At 42.2% G+C, this 20000-nt stretch overlaps 1 protein-coding gene and 1 long non-coding RNA gene across 2 annotated transcripts in view; one reads left to right on the top strand and one right to left on the bottom strand.

Annotated features, from left to right (window-relative positions):
• Nucleotides 1–20000, top strand: part of NAALADL2 (N-acetylated alpha-linked acidic dipeptidase like 2) — a 651889-nt gene that overhangs the window by 196023 nt on the left and 435866 nt on the right. The window lies entirely within an intron of this gene.
• On the bottom strand, nucleotides 409–10421 carry LOC120372479. The gene is made up of 3 exons (XR_005584998.1): nucleotides 10150–10421; nucleotides 3888–3961; nucleotides 409–759 (listed from the first exon to the last, which is right to left on the bottom strand). It is a non-coding gene; the product is annotated as an uncharacterized LOC120372479 (long non-coding RNA).

Here is a 20000-nt window from a genome sequence, read left to right as displayed (position 1 = left end):
TTGTACTTATTCCCATAGGCAGCTCTTTGTTTGCATCATATGTCAAGAAATAAACTGTTTTCTTAGTTAATATTAGCTTGTGATCTATTGTAGAGCATTTCAAGGTCTTTGAACCCTTATCATGCCCCCAATTACTAGATATCTAGAGTTCTTAATCTAGCACACGGTACAGCATAATTTAGCAGTGCATATTTTAAAATATTTGATTATTGCTGGGTGATATTTTTATGTTTGCATGACTGCAGATGCTGTTAATATAAGACTTACAGCACTAGTATATTAAAGTCATAATCATTATTGCCAGTATTCATTGTGATTTTGAAGTGTGACTTTATTCATGATACATTCTGCTGTTGTATTACAGGCAATAGTTTCAGAAAGCTATGCAGCACAGTATGTAGGTCTCTGTTATAAAAAGTGTGTCTGCAATAGACATAATAATAATAATACTTAGCTTTTTTATATCATGCATTCCTACAGCGATTCAAAACAATGACAAGGGTGGCCACTTGACTTAAGGGGATTATGAGATGTTTCCGGAGGCTGATCAGAGCGCAGTAATGCAACACCTCGTCCACACTGGCGCTGCAGCACTCCAACGGGGGGGCAGCAAACGTTATTCCACTCGCCGAGGTGGAGTACCAGCAGTGCTGTAGCCATGGAGTCAGAGCTCTCTACGTGCCTTGCCAGTGTGGACGGGGAGTGAGCTAGAGCGCCCGGGGCTTCTTTATTGCGCTCTAGCTCAAGTGTAGCCAAGCCCTAAGATGACAGAGGAAAAGTGAGGTTAACAAGGAAACATAGTCTTGGGGGGAAGATAGGTTTGTATTGTTAGCATTATTAAATAACATCCCACATGTCATTGCAAAATACACAGACAGTAAGACTATAATTACATCCTGACAACCTGGCAATTCTAACAAAAGCCTCCAGCTTTGCGCTTACAGTTTGTGCCCTCACGGACATTCCCTGGGATGAATTATGTCTGGGTTTTCAAAGGGATGGGGTTAGGAGCCCTCTGAGCCATAGTGTGTGTATATATACCACTTCAAATTAAAAGGTGAATCCAATTAATGATGTATTCACTGTTTGAAATATAATGTAATCTGGCTGGCTGAGGTTTTTGATGAGGTACTATCTTTTTAAAAGGAATGTACTTTATAATAGCCATATCTATGAGAAATGGTTGTGCTCCTCTCAGCAGACAGAGATGAAAACTCTCTTGGGCCACAGCTGCTGTTTGAACATCCAGGAATCATCCCAACTCTTGTAAGATCCCCCAAAATGTTCACCTATATGCTAAATCTTCATTTTTTCCCCTTAGCCTACCCAACGGGACCTCTGTTTTATCTCAGTTGGGCCTCAGAACTAGCCATCATCGATTCCCCAAAATCTTCTTGACATTGGTTCATTCATTCAGCTGGGTCAAATGAGATGAAGACAAAGATGCTAGGTGCTGTTCCCAGACTGACGACTAGAGCGCTGCAAAATTTTGCAGGCAACTTTTTTTCACTGAAAAATGAAGATTTGGGTTGACTGAAATATTTTGTGAATCATGTAGAATTAATTTAATTGTTTTGGTTGGAAAACTAACCCAAAATTCTGGAAAAGTTGAACCATTTGATTACATTTTTGAGATACAACATTTCAACTTTCCGATTCAAAATGACTTTTCATTTTGAATTTTACTTCAGTTTAATGAAGAAAGGTAAAACTCACAAATTAAATGAAACATTTCATTTTGGATCGCACAAAACATTTAGTATGACCCAAAATAATGTGATTTGGTTGGGCCACTGAAATGAAACATTCGTTATATGCATAGTACTACTAAACACTTCCCCCAGACTAATCCAGGATTTAATATCTGAGAGCTAATAAATTTAGCGGGGGCTGGAAATCTCATGTAAACTAAAGCAGTTGAGCATAATTTGGAGGTGACCATAAGCACAGAAGCAGGTTTAGAGAGAGAAAATTATGTTGTTGCAAGAGGGAACAGCCCCATTTGTTCTTGTTCTTCAGTTAAACTTGAACAGCATGTAAATGAAGCATTCCGAACAGCAAGGTCCCCCCCACAGAGCACAAATCAAAAGAGAAACTGAGGAACCAAAGCCAAAGGAAAAGCTAGATTAACGTACAGCCTTGAGTTTGGGGATTCAGGGGAGAAGGGAGGCCCCAACCTTATGTCTTCCCTGACTACCCAGGGTGCACTAAGAGGGAAGTGATTCCGGAGTGCAGGGACTGCAGGTTGTGGTTGGCCTGTGTGGGCTGCATGGAGAAATGAGATTCCTTGCTCCACTTCCTCCTGCTTTGCTCCTCCTTTCCCTGTGAACCAACATAAGAGTCAGCCACAATTTGGCTCTAAAATGGTGTTTTTGGTCCCATCTGTAGGGATCACTGGAACACTGGATCACAAGCCACTGAGATTCTTGGTAGAGTGCTTGTTGTATCATCAGCTCAAAAGCAATCTTAAGCAACTAGGCCTTACAGGTTCTAGCAGCTGGCGGGTTCTCAGTAAGCACATGAAAAGGATTATAATTTACCAAACCTGGTAGAAAGGAAATGGTGAAAATGGCCTAGTTCAATGGTTTATTCAGTTATCATAAATATTATTGCAGTAGTTTGTACTCCATTAATGCAGTAGTTTCCTAACTGAAAAAATATTGCAATCAACATAGGGGAATTCTATATTGGACCTTTTCCTGGCAGATAAAGAGGAACTGATCACAGAACAAAAAATTAATGGTATCCTAGGAGCAAGTGATCATGATTTGATCATATTTGTTATGTGCAAACAGAATAAAGTCCAAACCAGTAATATCTATGTAACTGGTACTTTAAAGGGGCCAATTTCACAACACTGGAAAGAATTATGATACTCATATGGGAGGAAGAAGTTAATCAGAAAAATGTGAATGATAATTGGGAATTGTTTAAGAGCACTTTATTAGATGCTCAAAACGTCACAATCAAGGAAGAAGACGGAATGGTTGAAAAAACAACCTAGTTTAGAAGGGAACTGAAGGTAGCTATTAAAATATATAGACACAGAAATGGAAGAAAGTGGAAGCTGATAGTATTGCATATAAATCAGAAGCTAGGAACAGTAGAATATTAATGAGGGAAGCAAAGGGAGACAAGGAGACATCTATGACCAGCAGTTAAGGACAATAAGGAGTTTTAAAGTAAATAAGGAACCGAAAAAATCCTAATAATGGTATTGATTCAATACTAGATGGTAATGGTAGCGTTAATCATCACTGTTAAAGTTTGCAGATGACTTAAATATTGGGGGCATGGTAAATACTGAAGAGAACAGGTCACTGACAGAGAGCGATCTGGATTGCTTGGTATACTGGGCACAAGCAAACAAGTGTGTGTTATATAAGAGCAGGGTGACCAGATGTCCGGGTTTTATAGGAACAGTCCCGATATTCGGGGCTTTTCCCATTGGCCTGGAGCAGCGAACCGCAGCCACTGGGAGCTGCAATCGGCTGAACCCGCAGACGCGGCAGGTAAACAAACCAGCCCGGCCCACCAGGGGCTTTCCCTGCACAAGCAGCTGAACAAGTTTGGGAACCACTGCACTACCAGATTGCAATGAGTCCCTGGCCCTCTTGCACTGAAATGTTGTTAGGGTCACACTCCCATTGAAATCAATGAGAGTTAGGGCCAAAATATAGAAAAATTTGGGCCTTAGTCACTAATGACTCCACTGGCCAGGACTCAGTCCTGTTGTCTTGTTCAATGTCTCTGCATTTTTCTTCTGTCATCTAGACATAACGATTCCCTTATCCTCCTTGCTTGCAGGCTGTTCTCCTTATATCCTATTGTTGCTGCTGCTGGTCCTTATCCTGCTTCCTTGGTTCTGTTTTATGTTTATCACTCACCTCCTCCTGGACATCAGCTCTCATGTTGCCAGCTGCTTCTGCTGCTGGATCCCTTCCAGCTAGTGTATGATGCTCTGAGTCACCAGAAGGGAAGAAAATTATTGAATCCAATTCTCAGCAGATTCATCACACTAAGAAACTGTCAGCAATGGACAAATAAAGACATAAAAACATCCAGATTGTTAATAGATTTGTGTTTGATACTAACACAAGAGCTTTGGAAGTGCAATTCTAGATGCAGACTTGGTGTCTGAAGGCACATCTTTTCCCGCAAATAAAGACTCATGTGAATGGTGAAGAAAGTTAGCTCCTTGAGACAGATATTTTCAATACCATATTGCTAAGGCTTTTCCAATAAAGATGCAACACAGAGAAGCACTGGTAAGCGACTGATCATCTGAAGAAGAGCTCTGTGTAAGCTTGTCTCTCTCACCAACAGAAGTTGATCCAACAAAAGATATTGTCTCACACATGAACCCAGTAGCTACAATTACAGATGTAGCATGTACAGTAAGGGTATATTATTCCTTATACACTGATTGACAAGTAGTCTACTGTACCACAGATTTTCCAGGCATAAATACATTTTTTTGACTTAGCTATGTTAAGGAAGGTCAGCGAGTTAAGATTTTAAAAGTTTGTTCAAGCATGGGTGAAAATGCATTTTAAATTAATTTGAACACAAACTCTATTTTTATTGCCCTGTGCTGTTACATATGGCAGTGAGAGCTACTGTAATGGCAGAGTACTTGGCTTGGTTGCTATATTGGAATGGTGTGCTGGTAGCATTAACCTTAGTAGGTTACAGTACAATTTCAAATTATAATGCATGGCATCACATCATACCTTTTTAAAAAACACATTAGTTAATTCCTATAGAGGAGGACAGTAATGACATATTTATGGGGCTACTCAGGTGCCTTTTCTCAGGACTTATGTTCTCCTTTGAAAGTGGGCCAAGGTGGTTACCATTATGGAAGTCATGAATTATGGGAAGGCTTGGATTTACTGAATCTGTCACAAAACAGCAATAGATAAGAAACAGAACTATGACCAATGTTTGAAGACTAGCTTAACATGGGATAAACAGAGTTTTGGCTCAATCCTGTATTCCTATGGCATTCAAACTCCCACTGAAATCAACAGGATTTCTGTCTGCATCAAAACTGCAAGATTGCACCTTAAATTAGCCATCTCTTTATAAAGGATAATTAAGAAAGATGCTTTATAAAGGATAATTAAGAAATATGCTTAGCCCAGTGGATCTCAGTTAGTTTCCTCTTTCTACAGTAAGTTTATTTCACACTTCTGTGTGAAAGTTCTGGACCCCTCTCTACCCCCTCCCGTTTCTTAAAGAACATTTCAATCCTGCACTAACAAGCACAGTTTAAAAGAATGAACCTTTTTTTGTAATCGGGAGAGGAGGCGGGGTAATTGCGTAACTGACTAACCCACCTTTTTATCCCAAGAATGATCTCAAATAAACCCTTTAGTTCCTCTTAAAAATAATGTCGGTGTCTAGTTCACTAGTAAACGTTTGTGAGGGACAGCCAACTAATTAGTTAAATTGTATGCCAAACAATTACTTCAGTTTAGCATGTGCAGTAACTTTAAACCATACTTTTTCGTTTGGAATTATCTAAAACCTATAAAACAGAGCTGTGGTGGTCACAAGTGTTGCAAGATGGGCACTCCATCTGGTGACAAGATTACAAAAGAAAATGAAAGCATTAATAATATACATACAGGAAAAAGTAAAAGCCCCTCTCTAGCTGTTGATTTAACAACGGTAATGCCTCTGTAGTCAAAAATTCAATTGTTAGCCTTGGGTTTTTCCAGAGTAGGAGCTCTGTTTAGAATAGTTTTCTTTATTCTACAACAAATGAGTGTTACTTAAACATACTAGTTTAAGTCCTTTTCCCTTCATCAGTAGAAATCAAAGTGGATTTTGTCTCAGCACTTCTATTATTCCTCCATCATTTTACAGAAACATAATCCCTGTTGTTTGGTTTATAACTTAGTGATGATAGGACCAAGGGTTTTCTAGTTGCTAGGGCAAAGGACTCCTGTGTGCTGTTCCTGGCTTTGCTACTGACTCACTGTAGGACTGTGCAAGCCACTTAACTTTTCTGTGCCTCAGTTTTGCCACCTGTATAATTTTATTTTATAAGTAGGCAGTATTCCATCCCCGCCGCCTCTCAAAAAAATCAAGTGATTGGCTTAAAATAATGAGATTTCTAAAATGAGGGGATTTTATTTGCTTTCTTATTTTTGAGCCTTTAGGGTACATTTGAGTCACATTTTCAGCCTTTCCCTTGCAACTGTGAGTGCTAGAGACTGACTTTTTTAAAGCTGAGATTCTCACATTATTCCGCCATTCCAGGAGCTGAGACTTTAAAATCCCTCCACAAAACATTGTGAAACTCTTGATAAATTGCAATATTGGTAACACTGCCAAAAATATTCATATGTTGCTTCAGGCCCTTTTACAATTATTAAAACACATCACATCAAGAAAAAAAAAGAGCTTCATTAATGAACTGCATATGTACCTTCAAATCTACCACAATAATGATCACAATCATAAGAGAGATATACAAGGCCAGATGTTCACAAAACTCCATTTCCCATGTGGGCACCTAAATGAAGTAGCCAGAAGTAGTATGTGATCTTTTTGTCATCTCCATTCTTCCTTTCCCCTTTCACCCCATTTTGTCTGTTTATGACCCTTGTTTACAATTTAGATTGTACATTTTTGGAACAATCACTGGATCTACTTGTTTTTGTAAAGTGCCTCACATAGTTTTGGGCAGAATAATAATAATGATAATCATAACTACAAATTAATGAGAGAAGCTGGGTGAGATATCTTTTATTGGGGCAGCTTCTCTTGGTGAGTGAGACAAGCTTTTGAGCTTACACAAAGCTCTTCTTCAGGTCATTTTCTGATTTTTCTCCCCCAGCAAATATTTCCAAACTGATTTGTGAATGTCAAAAAGTAAACTCAATTTTTTATAGCTCAGATTGCCAAATAATTCTAGTCATAGTGGCACTGGAATCACTGTTAAAATTAAAGACTACAGTTGTCAACTGATGAATGTATAATAAATATCACACAAATTATAAAATGACCTGAAGAAGTGCTCTGTGTAAGTTTGAAAGCTTGTCTCTCTGACCTACAGAAGTTGGTCCAATAAAAAGATATTACTTCACCCACCTTGTCTCTCTAATATCCTGGGACTGACACAACTATAACAACACTGCATATCATAATAATTAATAACATATGTTTGTTCAGCATAGTCAACAAGGGTTATACAATATGCCTCTTAGATGCATAGATTTCAAGGCCAGAAGGTACCACAGTGATCATCTCCTCTGGCGTCCCGTGAAACGCAGGTCGTAAAACTTCCCCAAACACAAACAGCAGAACTTTGGGGTTCAAAACAATGGTCATTCTCTCCTATACTGTCAAGAGATTGAAAAGATAATCACACTAAAATTCATGTGTTGCTCACTCTACCACTGTCAAAAATAACTAATCACACATTTCCTTCTTATGACCATATTTAGAATGTCATATCATTATACAGCCATCAGCTGACAACTGTAGTTTTCAGTTGTAATAGAAGTTCCAATGCTATGCAGACTAGGAATTATTTGGCAATCTGCGGTATAATAATTGCAGTTTACTTTTTTACATTCTCAATCAATTTGGAAATATTTGCTGGGGGAAAAAATCAGATCACAATTCATCTCATATGTTGTTTTTATGTGTTTATAAGCTACCTGTCAACTTGCTATTTAAGTGCCTATTAAGCTTTCAGATTTATCACTTCCATATTTTTTTCAGTTACATGGGAAACTTATGTAGCACAATAGAATATTGGTACAATGAAAAGCTAAAGTAGTTCATTACTGTAGAAGGCTGTTACTAAAAGAGAATACCGAATTGAGTGTTCGTCTTAGTATAGTTCATAATAGACAAGGGCCTGTATCGCAGGACCATCACCATAATCGGTACACAACATCTTTGTCAGAGTCAACAGAAAAGCCAAGGGTAGGTGAATGTTGCATGTTGTGGGACAATGCAGGGAAATTTGCATGACGGCTGCCTGCGTTGCTTGCACCTATTCTGTGGATAGACGGAGGTGGAAGTCCTCTGGGGCTGTTAAGGCTGAGCCTTTCACAAGCACTAACACAGAATTTTAATTAATACATTATATATTTAGTAAATGATAGACCTCGGTGGAGACTGCTTCAGAGCTCCACCCGTTATTCTTAAAGATATCAGTATTCAAAGACAAGAAGCGTTATTGCTGACTGTCTGGCTTTAATAACTATTTTATATTAGCTCTAAAATTAACAGGTTGAATCAGATTGGTCTCATGGTGTCAGTTGCTATTTTTAGTAGATTCGTCATTTTCTTTCTTTTAGAAAGATTCTGACAAAAGCTTCAGACAAAAATGAATCACAGTTTGAAGCTGTTGCCCATGCCATCCCCACCAAAAAAAGAAGCTCAGAATTGCTACCTCCAAGGCTAAGAACCACTTTCTAAAAATGCCTGAAGGGGTTTGACAGAGGCATTTAGCTGCTGAAAATTACAGCAATCTGTCACATCCCCATTTAATGGAAGGTGCATCTTAAAAAAAAAAAAGTGAGATGCCATAGCAACAAAGAGAAGTTGCAAAGAAGCATCTACTTTTCTTTTCTTTTTTGCATATTTATTTTTAGATAATAAATCACAATTTCTAAGTAATTTTCAACTCAAAAATGATTGAAAATACTTGAAATTAGGTAGCACCTTGCGGGTGATGAAAAGATTTACTAGGTTTATAAAATTAACTTCTTAAGAAAATGAACCTGAACACGTACCTTGCCTCTGTGTTTTTACAAGAGATCTTCCGTGTGAAAAAATATCCCTTCATTGGTAGAATTATTTTGATTTGATCAGTTCATATGTGTGACTCAAGAGGTTCACTACAAAACACTTAGTTTCTGCATTAGAAAACTCTTGAAGTGATGCTGTAAATAATGCTTTCCATAAGTGCTGACCTCTGACATGTTTCTATAATTTATAACACAACTTCTTTTCAACTTGTCACATACTGATGGCGCTGAGTATTCTGAAAGGAGGAGGCAAGGAAAGCTACTCCTTTTTAAAGATGTTCAGCAATGTGCATTAATGTTTGTTGATGCTGAATGTGTGACACTGTGAACAATTTAGAGTTGCCAGGCATCCAGTTTTCAACTGGAATGTGACCAATGGAAATTGTGGGTGTGGTGCCTGCAGAGGCCCCTGGCTCCTCTGCCTAGGAGCCGGATATGCCGGCTGCTACCAGAAGCCACCTGAGATAAGTGCCGCCTGTCCAGAGCCTACACCCCAAACCTCACCCCAACCCTCTGCCCCAGCTCTGAGTCCCCTCCCGCTCCCCATACCCCACCCCCCCGGAGCCTGCACCCAACCCCCCTACCCCAGGCCTAATCCCCCTCCTGCACCCCAACTCCCTGCCCCAGCCCTGAGCCCCCTCCTGTACCCCAAACCCCTCATCCCTGGCCCCACCCCAGAGCCTGCACCCATTCCTGCACCCCAACCCCTCTGCCCCAGCCTGGAGCCCCCTCCTGCACTCTTGGCCCCACTCCAGAGCCCACATCCCCCAGCTGGAGCCCGCACCGCATTCCACACCCTGAACCCCTCATTTCTGGCCCCACTCCAGAGTCCGCAACACCTCCTGCACCCCAACCCCCTGCCCCCAGTTTGGTGAAAGTGAGGGGGGGGAATGGAGTGAGCGGGGGATGGGGACTCAGAGAAGGGGCAGGATAGGGGGTGGCAGGGCCTCAGGGAAGGGGCGGGGCAGGTGCTGGGGCAAGTGTATTTGGTTTTGTGCAATTAGAAATTTGGCAACCCTAGACCAATTAAGCCTGGTGTTTTACTCTTTGTGCGGTACCAAAGTTTTCTGGGTTTGAGTGCAACAGCTCTGAAATTAACCTAATTAGAAAGCCATAGTGCCATACGTATAGTACTGTTGTGATCTAGGGACTGATTTTCAAAGGTGCTGTTCACGTGAGACGTCCTTTGACATCACTGGATTGTGCGTGTTCAATTGCCTGATTTTTCAAAGCTGCTGGACAGCCACAAATCTGAATTCAGTCAATGGGAATGGTAGTTGCTCAGTACCTTGGAAAAATTAGCCCCTTCACGTCACTTAGGGGAAGAGAGAAAGCATTAGAGCCCCAAGCCCTAACCCACTTTCATACTCACACATGCACTACCCCAAAGCTGGCCAGGCCTGGGTGTAACGTAAGACGAAGAGGCGGGGGAAGGATGGATGGGAGTGCTGCCCTGGGCCTATGGCGTCCGAGAATCTGCCGTGCTCTCCGAATTGCTCCAGCTCTCAGGAGGGTTTTAAGTCCTGGGCTCCTTTGGGGGTGTTCGATTCCATGGCCTCTTTCCTTGTGCTTTTTGTGACAGTTCAAACCGGCTTTCTGTGGTCTTCTCAACTTTCCCCAAAACACACCGGCTAGACTCTGTTCTCTTTGTTTTCCTCTGTGCTGGCCTTCGCTTGCCTTGCTTGTTATCGGCTGGCTCTGCAGGTCTTTGTCTGTTCCATTCTGGGCCCTCCCTCATTCTTGGCCAGCAGCCGAGAGTCAGATGTGTGCTGTGGCCTTGACCATTTTATCTTTGGGCCTAGCAGGAGCGTGGAGTTAACCCGTTCTCTGCATTTCTTCTTTCTTTCCCCCCCCCCCTTTGGCCTCTCATACTCCTGTAAAGGAATCTTCCATTCCCCACTCACACACCTTTGACCCTCCCCAAAATGCTTTGTGATGCTTGCAACAGTGTTAGCCACATACAATGCTGATCTGCCTTCCCCGGGGAATCCCTGAGGGAGGGGGCCATTGGAGTGTGACATTAACATTAAAATTCTCAAGGAAAAATAATCCTCATATCCTAGTTTGTAACAAAGTGTCCATTTTTCTGCCTTTCAGTGTTCATTTATTTCTGACAGGCATGACTCTTCAGAGTTAAAGGGCCTTTTTACAAAAAAACCCAGAGAAATAAGTGAATGTGTCCACCCAGCAGGACAGCCTAATGCATTTCCCCCTTCCTTTAAACAGGAGCTAACAGAGGCTGAAAACTATTGCAAAGTTTTCTCCAGGGCTTTGTTGAATGACATTGAGTGCAGAATGCTTCCTAGATCAAGGAGCAACACCAATGTAGTTATGTCTCATAGGGTTCATACTTCATCTAGCAGGAGACAAGTTGAACTGTAGCTAGACATGTCCAAGGTAGAAAAAGCAGGTTGTGTTCCAAACATCTTGTTTGTTCGCCATCATCAGGAGTTGCACTGAACTCTTGCAGTGTTTTCCTGCAATCAGACTTAGATTTGAAAATAACTGATGCAGATTATGCAGTTGTCAAGGCTCTTCCAGTCACTGATTATTCAATGTAGCAAATTTGTAAGATATTTTTGGATTGACTTTTGAGCAAAGAAAATGCAGTTGTTTGGAAAATTTGCTATAAAATTATGTGATTTTGAACTACATAGGAGGTCTTCTATCTATTTTCAAAGAGTGGAGCAGTATTAGTTAATTTAGCTATTTCTATTTTTGTTGGTAATCCTATATTATTAAAATCCAAACGAACAAAACAACCCCCCCCAAAAAAGAACCCCACAGCCCCAAACTACATTTTAACAAGCAGTATTTTGTGTGTCTAGGTTCTGGAAGGATGAAACAATAAGAGGGAGATTTGCAAAGGCACAAAGGACAATTAGATGTCCAACTCCCTATGAAGCTTAGTGGGAGATGGGTACCTAATTTACATATGTCCCTTTGAAAATTTCCACCTGAATGCAACTTATCTCATACAGTTAGATATAGTTGATTGTAGGGCTGTTGATTAATCTCAGTTAACTCACACGATTAACTCAAAAACATTAATTGTGATTAATCACACTGTTAAACAATAAAATACCAATTGAAATTTATTAAATATTTTGGATGTTTTTCTACATTTTCAAATATATTGATTTCAGTTGCAACACAGAATACAAAGCGTACAGTGCTCACTTTCTATTATTATTTTTGATTACATATATTTGCACTGTAAAAATGATAAACAAAATAAATAGTTTTCAATTTACTTCATACAAATACTGTAGTGCAATTTCATTTTTTTGTTATATAACCGCACTCAAAAACAAAACAATGTGAAACTTTAGAGCCCACAAGTCCACTCAGTCCTACTTCTTGTTCAGCCAATCACTAAAACAACTTTGTTTACATTTATGCGAGATAATGCTGCCTGCTTCTTATTTACAATGTCACCTGAAAGTGAGAACAGGTGTTCGCATGGCACTTCTGTAGCTGGTGTTGCAAGGTATTTTCAAGCCAGATATGCTAAACATTCATATGCCTCTTCATGCTTCGGCCACCATTCCAGAGGACATGCTTCCATGCTGATGATGCTTGTTAAAAAAATAATGCATTAATTAAATTTGTGACTGAACTCCTTGGGGAAGAACTGTGTGTCTCCTGTTCTGTTTTACCCACATTCTGCCATATATTTCATGTTATAGCAGTCTTGGATGATGACCCAGCACATGTTCATTTTAAGAATACTTTCACAGCAGATTTGACAAAACGCAAAGCAAGTACAAATGTGAGATTTCTAACAATAGCTACAGCACTTGACCCAAAGTTTAAGAAGTGCTGACCAAAATCTTAAAGGGATGAGGTGTGGAGCATGCTTTCAGAAGTCTTAAAAAAGCAACACTCCAATGTGGAAACTACAGAACCCAAACCACCAAAAACGAAAATCAGTCTTCCGCTGGTGGCATCTGATTCCAGTGATGAAAATAAACATGCATTGGTCCGCACTGTTATGGATTATAATAGATTAGAACCTGTCATCAGCATGGACACATGTTCTCTGGAATGGTGGTTGATGCATGAAGGAATAAATGACCCTTTAGCGCATTTGACATGTAAATATCATGCGACGCCAGCTATGACAGTGTTATGCAAATGCCTGTTCTCACTTTCAGGTGACATAGTAAACAAGAAGCAGGCAGCAAAGGGTAGGGCACTTGGACCTAGGGTTAGGGTTCCTATGGGTAGGGAACTTGGAGCTAGGGTTAGAGTTCCCATAGGTAGAGCTTCCCGCCCTAAGGTTAGGGTTCCTAAGGGAAGGGCAATTGGAGCTAGGATTAGGGTTCCTATGGGTAGGGCACTGCGCCTTAGGGTTAGGGTTCCTATGGGTAGGGCTTCCCGCCCTAGGGTTAGGGTTCCTATCGGTAGGGCTTCCCGCCCTAGGGTTAGGGTTCCTATGGGTAGGGCACTTGGAGCTAGGGTTAGGGTTCCTATGGGTAGGGCGCCCTACCCTACGCTTAGGATTGGTAAGGGTAGGGCACTTGGAGCTAGGGTTAGGCTTCCTATGGGTAGGGCTTCCCGCCCTAGGGTTAGGGTTGCTAAGGGTAGGGCACCTGAAGCTAGGGTTAGGGTTCCTATGGGTAGGGCACCCCACCCTAGGGTTAGGGTTCCAATGGGTAGGGCACTTGGAACTAGGGTTAGGGTTCCTATGGGTAGGGCACTTGGAGCAGGGTTCCTATGCATAGGGCTTTCCACCCTAGGGTTAGGGTTTCAATGGGTAGGGCACTTGGAGCTAGGGTTAGGGTTCCTATGGGTAGGGCACTTGGAGCTAGGGTTAGGGATCCTATGCGTAGGGCTTCCCGCCCTAGGGTGAGGGTTTCTATGGGTAGGGCACGTGGAGCTAGGGTTAGGGTTCCTATGGGTAGGGCACTTGGAGCTAGGGTTAGGGTTCCTATGGGTAGGGCACCCCGCCCTAGATTTAGGGTTCCCATGGGTCGGGCACTTGGATCTAGGGTTTGGATTCCTATGGGTAGGGCACTTGGAGATAGGATTTGGGTTCCTTAGGGTAGGGCCCTTGGAGCTAGAGTTAGGGTTCCTATGGGTAGAGCTTCCCACCCTAGGGTTAGGGTTACTATGGATAAGGCTTGCTGTCCTAAGGTTAGGGTTCGTAAGGGTAGGGCACTTGGAGCTACGCTTAGGGTTCTTATAGGTAGGGCACTTGAATCTAGGGTGAGGGTTCCTATGGGTAGGATACTTGGAGATTGGATTAGGGTTCCTTAGGTTAGGGTCCTTGGAGCTAGAGTTAGGGTTCCTATGGGTAGAGCTTCCCGCCCTAGGGTTAGGGTTCCTATGTGTAGGGCACTTGGAGCTAGAGTTAGGGTTCCTAAGGGTAGGACACTTGAAGCTAGGGTTAGGGTTCCTAAGGGTAGGGCTCTTGGAACTAGAGTTAGGGTTCCTATGCGTAGGGCTTCCTGCCCTAGGGTTAGGGTTTCTATGGGTAGAGTACTTGGAGCTAGGGTTAGGGTTTCCTATGGCTAGGGCTTCCTGCCTTAGGGTTAGGGTTCCTATGTGTAGGGCACTTGGAGCTAGAGTTAGGGTTCCTAAGGGTAGGACACTTGAAGCTAGGGTTAGGGTTCCTAAGGGTAGGGCACTTGGAGCTAGGGTTAGGGTTCCTATGGGGAGGGCATTTGGAGCTAGGGTTAGGGTTCCTATGGGTAGGGCTTCCCGCCCTAGGGTTAGGGTTCCTAAGGGTAGGGCATTTGGAGCTAGGGTTAGGGTTCCTATGGGTGGGGTTTCCCGCCCTAGGCTAAGGGTAGGGCACTTGGAGCTAGGGTTAGAGTTCCTATGCATAGGGCACTTGGATCTAGGGTTAGGGTTTCTAAGTGTAGGGCACTTGGAGCTGTGATTAGGGTTCCAATGGGCAGGGCTTCCCGCCCTAGGGTTAGGGTTCCTAAGGGTAGGGCACTTGGAGCTAGGGTTAGGGTTTCTAAGGGTACGGCACTTGGAGCTAGGGTTAGGGTTCCTATGGGTAGGGCACTTGGAGCTAGGGTTTTGGTTCCTATGGGTATGGCATTTGGAGCTAGGGTTAGGGTTTCTAAGAGTAGTGCACTTTAACCTAGGATTAGGGTTCCTATTGGTTGGGCCTCCCGCTCTGGGGTTAGGGTTCCTATGGTTAGGGCACTTGGAGCTATGTTTAGGGTTTTTAATATGTAGGGCACTTGGATCTAGGCTTATGGTTCCTAAGGGTAGGGCACTTGGAGCTAGGGTTAGGTTTCCTATCGGTACGGCTTCCCGCCCTAAGGTTAGGGTACCTAAGGGTAGGGCACTTGGAGGTAGGGTTAGGGTTCCTATGGATAGGGCTTCCCGTCCTAGGTTTAGGGTTCCTATGGGTAGGGCACCTGGATCTAGGTTTAGAGTTCCTAAGGGTACGGCACTTGGAGCTAGGGTTAGGGTTTCTAATGGTAGGGCACTTGAAGCCTGGGTTAGGGTTCCTATGGGTACCGCTTCCCGCCCTATGGTTAGGGTTCCTAAGGGTAGGGCTCTTGGAGCTAGCGTTAGGGTTCTTATGGGTAGGGCACCCTGTCTTAGGGTTAGTGTTCCTATGGATAGGGTACTTGGAGCTATGTTTAGGGTTCCTATCGGTAGGTCACTTGGATTTAGGCTTAGGGTTCCTAAGGGTAGGGCATTTGGAGCTAGGGTTAGGGTTCCTATGGGTAGGGCAACTGGATCTAGGGTTAGGGTTCCTAACGGTAGGGCACTTGGAGCTAAGGTTAGGGTTCCTATGGGTAGGGCTTCCCGCCCTATGGTTAGAGTTCCTATGGGTAGGGCACTGGGAGCTAGGGTTAGGGTTCTTATGGGTAGGACACTTGGAGCTAAGGTTAGGGTTCCTATGGGTAGGGCTTCCCGCCCTATGGTTAGGGTTCCTATGGGTAGGGCACTGGGAGCTAGGGTTAGGGTTTCTAAGGGTAGGGCACTTTGAACTAGGGTTAGGGTTCCTATGGGTAGGGCACTTGGAGCTAGGGTTAGGGTTTCTAAAGGCAGGGCCGGCTTTAGGAAGTGCGGGGCCTAATTCAAACAGTTTTGATGGTGCCCTGGCAGGGATGTCCTAAAAAAAAAAAACACATGTAAAAAAAGTCATGGGGCTTGTACTCACCGGGCTGTGCTCTGAGTCTTTGGCAGCACTTCGGCGGTGCTTCCTTCACTCGCTCCAGGTGTTCTGCGGCACTGAAGGACCCGCTGCCATAGTGTCGCTGAAGACCCAGAGTAAGCAAAGGACCCGCCGCTGAAGTACCGTCGAAGACCCGGAGAGAGTGAAGTACCTGCCGCTGAAGTGCCGTTGAAGACCCAAAGCGCCGCCAGTAAAAATTAAAAAGGCGGCTCTAGCCAGGGAAGGGATTCTCACTGGGCGCGGGGCCCTCTTAGGCGTGGGGCCCAATTCGGGGGAATTGGTGGAATAGGCCTAAATCCGGCCCTGGGCAGCATTATCTCCTACAAATGGTAACCAAAGTTGTTTGTTGAGCATTTGGCTGAACAAGAAATAGGGCTGAGTGGACTTGTAGGCTCTAAGGTTTTACATTGTTTTATTTTTTAATGCAATTATTTTTTGTACATAATTCTACATTTGTCAGTTCAACTTTCATGATAAAGAGATTGTGCTACGGTACTTGTATTAGGTGAATTGAAAAATACTATTTCTTTTGTTTTTTACAGTGCAAATATTTGTAATAAAAATAAATATAAAGTGAGGTCTTTGTATTCTGTGTTGTAATCAATATATTTGAAAATATAGAAAATGGCCAAAAATATTTAAAATGGTATTCTATTATTTTTAACAGCACAATTAATTGTGCGATTAATTGTGATTATTTTTCAATTATGCTATTAATCACAATTAATTTGTTTAATCGCTTAGCAGCCCTAGTTGATTGCTGAGTGTTTTCTTTTTAATGCCTGGATTCTGCATATTTCATTCTTCCTAGACATTTTGGCTCATTTCAACACATTCTCTGTATAAGTACTGAATTACTTGGAGGTAGCAGGGGCTGATTGGTTATATCTGGTTAGTAATACACCTTTAAAGGTCCTTCTGATTATTACTGTTCTGTGAAGTATTTTACTTTCAGAGATCAGAACAGTTGAGAATAGTCCACTTCCACATTAATTGAATTGGCTCATTAGCGCTGACCCCCCACTTGGTAAGGCAACTCCCATCTTATCATGTGCTGTGTATTAATACCTCCCAACTGTATTTTCCACTCCATGCAGCTGATGAAGTGGATTTTAGCCCACAAAAGCTTATGCCCAAATAAATGTGTTAGTCTCGAATGTGCTACAAGGACTCCCCATTGTTTATACTAAAAGAGTATTAGGAAACTCATACTGTTAATGCAACTCTATGCACATCCTATGAAATAAATATCCTCTCTCTGACCCCTCAACTTCCCTTGCTGAGTAAATAGAAGCTCCTTTGCTGTGTCCCATGAGACCTAGGAAGAAGGTGGGGGAGGGTGATTGGCCAATTACTTCTGAAAAACCCTTTTCCCCCAGAAGATTGTCAGTCAGTTACTCATTACTTAGGCTTCTAAATAAGTGACCTGAGTTTCAAGGAGCAACCAGCAACTCCTATTAAAGTCAGGTTACTTATTTACGTGTCTAAATATGAATTTAGGATCCTAACTTTAGGCATGCAGGCTTTTTTTTTTTAATTTGACCTTGGTCCAGGTTCAGTGTGAGGTTTTCTGATCATTTACACGTATAGCTAAAGTGAATAATTCTGGCAGTTTAAAAACATAATTAGGCCACATAGTATATTAAATTACACAGCCATTATTTGTTGCAGACAGATGACAAATTAGGTGCCCCTATTATTATTAGCCAAAGTGAATGGATGATATGATAGAGGAAGTACAGCAAGATAATTTTAATTTCCTAATTCTCAAATCTCTCAAAGTTCATATCTGGATAATGACTTGTTATATGCAATCTTCTAATAATTAAATAAAAAAATCTTCAAAAGATGCTCTTTTGTTCAGAAAATATGGAGGTGGTGCATTAGTTATGCAGTACACAAGTACACTTCTTAATAAATCCTAGAAATTGAACTGTTTGGATGATCAAATATTTCAGCTGCTTTAGAAGAAAGAGCTTGTGTTTGTCCCTGGAACAGAGCGTGAATTTGTGTATACAGAACCCTATGCCACTGTACCATAATTCTGGGAAGTGACATCCACAATAGCTAAAATTCTTAAAGCTTGGTGCCTAACTTTAGACACTCAAGTTTGAAAACTTTAGTCTGTGTGTTCATTGTAGCTAATCTTTCATGTTTCTGTTGCTAGTGTTAATTTCTGTGGTCTAATTAAGCATTGTGTTCATTCCTATAAAATGAAGAGAATATGAGCTAGATTCAAAAGGGATTTAGATGCCTACCTGTCTCTTTAGACAGCTACATCGAACATGTAGGCACCACTGACATTCACAATGCTGCTACTGCTTCTTCAGGTGCCTAAATCCCCATAAGTACCTAAGCTTATGCAGCTGGGCATGAGCAAAGTCAACCAAGTCCTGATGCCACCCCATAGCTAACAAATTTCTCAGACATCTAATTCATGCTTAAGCCCCAGCGGGACTCTCAAAGTAGGCGTTCCCCCTTATCTTGCCTGCAGGGCCTGATCCAGTAGGCATTCTCAGAGCACACCTAACCCTACACAAAGCACAGCAGGGGGCAAGCATATTGGGAATTTTGGGGGCGAGTTGGTTGGCTCTCTGTGTGTGTATGCAGCGCCGTCTGGCCTGTCAGTCACATGCCTAAAACTCAGATTAATTATTCCCTTTCTTTGGTGCCAAACTCTCCCCATATAATTCATGGGAAACATAGGTACCTAACTGAGAGACTATGTATTCCAATGTGTGGCAAGGTGCTTAGGAGTTAGAGGTTGCAAAGCCTAGGTACCCTTTTGGATACTAACTCTATGGTCTCAATCCAGCAAAGCACTTAAGCAAGTCCTTGCACTAGTAAGATTATGGAAGTCAGCACTTTGCAGATCAGCCCCCAAAGAGAGGTATGCTGGTCTTATTTTGTAATATTACTAGTAATTTGGACTAAGACTTTTAATCTGAATTTCTGAATGCTTTTCAAACCTTAAGATTCAAAACACTCCTGCAAGGTAGGTACTGGAATACTGATGTTCTCCATTTTAGAAACCAGTGAATTAAGGCACAAAGACTTGTCTTATCATACAGAATTGAACCCAGCACTGGATCCCTTCCTCCCTGTCCCATACTGTAATCCTACATTTAGTCTGATAAAGATTGGCTCGAGTGCACACTTACCTAGCTAGTCCTCATGTTACAGATAATTGGCTGTCCAACATATGTTTATTGCCATTATGAAATATTAAGAGAAAATAGTGGTTTCCTTGTGGCGTTTCCAGTGTTTAGTTTTAATTGTTCTGAATCCTAGATGGAGAAAGTAATGCTACTGGATTTCATGAAGAGCAAAATGGTAGGGGTTAACTGTCTTGGTTACAAAAAAAAAATGTTGAACTGAACTGTCAGTCATTTGTGTAGGAAATAGATAACGTTGAAAGGGAACAACAAGTCTGCTACATTTAGATGCTAGTCCAATGTAGAATAGCACTCAGTGCTTTTCAGATAACGTAACTGATATGGCAAACAAACGTGATGACATCAGCTCACATATCACTGTCAGTGGACAAGAGCTGGAGACAGTGAAACAGTTCCAAGTATTTGGGGGCAATCATCACTGATGAAGGATCCAAGGCAGAAATTCGAGCAAGAACTTTGCAAACAGCAGCAGCAGTGGCAAAGCTAAAGCCAATCTGGAGGAATAAGAACATCTCCCTGGAATCCAAATGGAAACTGCTGCACACATTGGTCATCTCCATTTTTCTGTATTTGTGTGAGACACAGACCCTTATGGCACAACTTGAATGGAAAATACAGGTAGTAGAGATGAGATACTTCCGTAAAATCCTGGGCATCTCCTACTTCGACCATGTTACTAATGAAGAAGTCCACAATATCATCACCCAATATGCTGGGTCATATGAAGACCTCCTGACGACCGTGAAGAAGTGCGAGCTGAAGTGGTACGGCCATGTAACAAGGTCATCTGGCCTATCCAAGATCATCCTCCAAGGGACAATACAGGGGAAGAAGAGGTAGACGGAAGAAGAGATGTATTGACAACATAAAAGAGTGGACAGGAATGGACTTCGCAGA

This window comes from Mauremys reevesii, linkage group 9 (genome assembly GCF_016161935.1).
Source record: "Mauremys reevesii isolate NIE-2019 linkage group 9, ASM1616193v1, whole genome shotgun sequence".
NCBI classification, from domain to species: domain Eukaryota; kingdom Metazoa; phylum Chordata; order Testudines; family Geoemydidae; genus Mauremys; species Mauremys reevesii.
Note: the sequence above shows the minus strand (reverse complement) of the source record. Positions and strands in the feature narration are given on the sequence as shown.